This window comes from Triticum aestivum, chromosome 6D (assembly GCF_018294505.1).
Source record: "Triticum aestivum cultivar Chinese Spring chromosome 6D, IWGSC CS RefSeq v2.1, whole genome shotgun sequence".
NCBI lineage: Eukaryota > Viridiplantae > Streptophyta > Magnoliopsida > Poales > Poaceae > Triticum > Triticum aestivum.
In genome coordinates, this window is record NC_057811.1 from 397,101,229 (window position 1) to 397,105,157 (window position 3,929).

The window sequence follows — 3,929 nt, forward strand, 5'->3', positions numbered from 1 at the left end:
AACAGGAGCCCGTGGAGGCTGGAGGAGGTCGACGGTAGCCCGTGGAGGCTGGAGGAGGTCGACGGTGGAGATGAACAGTATCCCGTGGAGTCCCGTTTTGCGGTACGCCACACCCCTCCCGATGAACAGGACCCCCGTTTCGACCGTAGGAGGTCCGTTTCGTCCGTTTTGCGGTACGCCACACCCCTCCCGATCAACAGGACCCCCGTTTCGACCGTAGGAGGTCCGTTTCCTCCGTTTTGCGGTACGCCACACCCCTCCCAATCAACAGGACCCCGTTCCGAACGTAGGAGGTCCGTTTTCTCCGTTTTGCCGTACGCCAGGCCTCGTTTCCATTGCCTGTTCCGTCCAAGCCCTCCCGATGAACACGACCACGCATTCTGTTCCGACCCAGCCGGTTGGCTCCCACGCGTTCCGTTGCCTCCCGATGAACACGACGCATTCCATTGCCTCCCCATAAACACGACGCATTCCGTTGCCTCCCCATGAACACGACGACGACGTTGTTTCTCCGTTCCAACCCAGCCATGTACACGAGCCCTGGCCGTATGTATGCGCGAGTAGGCGTTCGAGACCCCGCCCGTATGTACACATACGTGGCCGTATTTTCTTTCTTACACCCTGGCCGCTGTACGTACATGTACATGCTACATGCGCGCCTCTACTACGACACGTACGCGCCTCTACTATGACACGTGCGCGCCTCTACATCCATCAGTATATATGTACGTACACGTTCGCGACCAGAATGACAACGCTACGTACGCTTCGACCAGGTGGGTCCCGACTGTCAGGCACTTTCTTGCGTGCGAAGATGTAGCTGGTGGGTCCCAGCAGTCAGGGGGGCGAATCGTTTTTTTTTCGGACGCACTTCCTTGCGTGCGAAGATGTAGCTGGTGGGTCCTAGCAGTCAGGGGGCGAATCGTTTTTTTTCGGACGCACTTCCTTGCGTGCGAAGATGTAGCTGGTGGGTCCCAGCAGTCAGGGGGAAACATTTTTTTTCGCGAAATACGGTGGCCCGTCCGGTGGGTCCCCGTTGTCAAGTGGAGGAATCATTATTTTGCGCGTAATGAGGAGGCACTTCCTTGCTGCGGCCGTGGGCCCAGCTGTCAGACTCTCCACGTACAGTCCACGTCCGATGGAAGTCGTTCCTTGACCACGTTGACCACGCCGCGCCGAGAGCACCACGGCGGTGGACGACGGCGAGGACTAGGAAGGGGACGACTCGGAGCCGGGGAAGACGCAGCAGTGGATGCCCACGCGAAGAGGAGTACGAGGGTTCACTGGTTCGGCTGCGGTGTGAGGCTGCTGTCGCCGCAGAATAACAGGGGGTGTGGGTGAGTAGAGGGATGGCCTGGCTAGCGGTGGGAGTAGTAGGGGCGGTGAGGCCTCCGCGGCATCACAGCCGGCCACGGGAGGCAGGAGCACGCGGCACGACCGGCGCTGGTTTGGGCGGCTGGAGCAAGAAGACCAGAGGTTGAAGAAGCACTACGGCCGTTGGATGAACATCGTATGGTAACAGGAGCTAGAATCGTTCATATTGACTAAGTTGACAAAGCCCTCCGTCCCCGTCAACTTGGTAGGCCCACAAGTCAGCCTCCCACTATGCTGGGTTCCAGCTGGCAGGGGGAGTATTCATTTTTTTTTGCGTAATAAGGAGGCACTTCCTTGCGTGGGAAGATAGCTGGTGGGTCCGACATGTCAGCGGGGGGCACGTTATTTTCGTGAAATACAGAGGCCCTTCCGGTGGGTCCCAGATGTCAAGGAGGCATTTCCTTGTGTGCGGCCGTGGACCCAGCTGTCAGCCTCTCCACGCACAGTCTACTTCTGATGGTGTCGTTCGTTGACCACGTTGACCACGCCGCGTCGAGCGCATCCAAGGTGGTGGACGAGGGCGAGGCCCCGGACAACAACGAGCCGGAGATGGGAAGACGCGGGAGTAGAGTCGCAGACGGAGAGGTGTACGAGGGTTAACTGGTTCTAGTGCGGTGTCGTTCGACAGTCGGTGGAGAAGAACAGGAGGTGTGGAGGGATGGCCTGGCCAACGGTGGAGTAGCGCTTCATAGCGAAGCGTGCTAAGAAGAGCTGCTAGCAGCAGGAGGCGGGAGGTGGTCCCGGCGGCGCTGGAGGAAGAAGACGAGAGATTGAAGATGGAGGCCGGTCGTTGGATGTAAATCCAAGGGCTAACATGTCAGAATCATTTGTTGACTAAATTGACAACGACTTGCGTTGGCTTCGACCTATTGGCCCACATTTCAGCCTCCAAAAATGTGGCACGTATTCAACCAATTTTTTCAGAATTTACAGTCTTTTTTTGCGCAGTAGAATTTACAGTCAATTTGATCTTTTTTTTAATTACAACCATTAGCTGGGCTGGGTGAACAAATAATGTAGCGTCCATGCGGCCCATTTACTTTATTTTCTAAAAAATTATAGGCCATTTGCACTTTCTCGAAATACACGATTTTGCTAGGCTGATTCTAATTATAATGTTGGGTTGGGCCAGCAATGTTATCAAAAAATAAAAAGGGGCTGAGCATTTTGTTATAAATATATTTAAATAATAAGTGATATTATTACATTCGCCCTTAAATCTTACCAAGCTTTTGTACACAATCACTAGGATTTTCGTGCCAAAACAATCCAGGATTTTATTTGTTAAGAAATTATTTTTATAAGTTAATAAGATGTGGGATATTGTTTTCTTACATATGTAAGTATCTGCTAAATATATGATGACAATAAAAATAATATATAATAACATATAAAATAATTTAAATATATATAATATAGTTAGAAGGGAAATATAAGTTGGACCTAGCGTTCCTATTCTTATATAGAAAAATAGAACAGACCTCTGCGTTTTCATCAAAAAAAATACATAAATTGGGTTGCCAAAAATAAAACCTCGGATGGGAGGTCCATAGGCCGATCGATACATGACGGCCCTAAGAAAATACAAACAGGCCTATGGCATGTTAAAAATGAAAGCCTAGACGGGGTAGCCCAAAAGCACGTCCAACACTTGCCAAAACTTCGTCCCTCGTTTTCTCTATGTTTCGCACACTCGACATTGTGTGGGCATTTTGACAGTGCATCATATGAAGATGTGCTATGCATGAATGTTGATCACCATGATGTTAACTGGCTGGTAGTTCCATTTTTGACCATGAATAAAACTTCTAACATGATGTTAACCCTGTTTGAAAAGGCCGTGTTAATATAAATGCTCTGCCTCTGAAAGTTGCAGTTTCTTATCTGAAACTGAACTTGCAGTTTCTTATCTGAAACTGAAACTTGTAGTTTCTTCTATGAGAATCACATTGTCTGCACTTTTATACTCCTATGAAACTACATTTTTTTAAGTGCTAAAAATAGATCTCTATAATTCATAAAATACTGCATATGCTCAATACTTCAAATCTAAAATTCAAAAGACATTCATATCTGAAAGTACTCTTAAAATACACAACACAAAACACAATTCACAACCTGCAAATACTGACAACCCTAAGCTCCTCACTACTGGAATCAGCTAATTTGCCATCTGCCAGCTCTTTGCCGTCTGCTAGCTGACGGCAAAGAAGCTCTTTGCCATCAGCTACCCAGAAGCTGACGGCAAAGAAGCTCTTTGCCATCTGCGGGCTCTTTGCCGTCCGCTAACGCCCCATCTCTTTGCCGTCTGCCAGCGGACGGCAAAGAGGCAAAAGGGCGGACGGCAAATAGTGGCGGACGGCAAAGAGGAGACTACCTAACGGCCCGTACCCCCCCGCCCGTTACTCTCTGTTCTCTCCCTCTCTCACCTCGCCGACGCGCACTACATCCCACCACACATCCCACCCCACATCCCACCCCACCGCCGCCCCCAGCACTCGCCGCCGCCCGGCGGCCCGGCCCCGTCGCCCCGCCCCCCCGCCGCCCCGCACCTC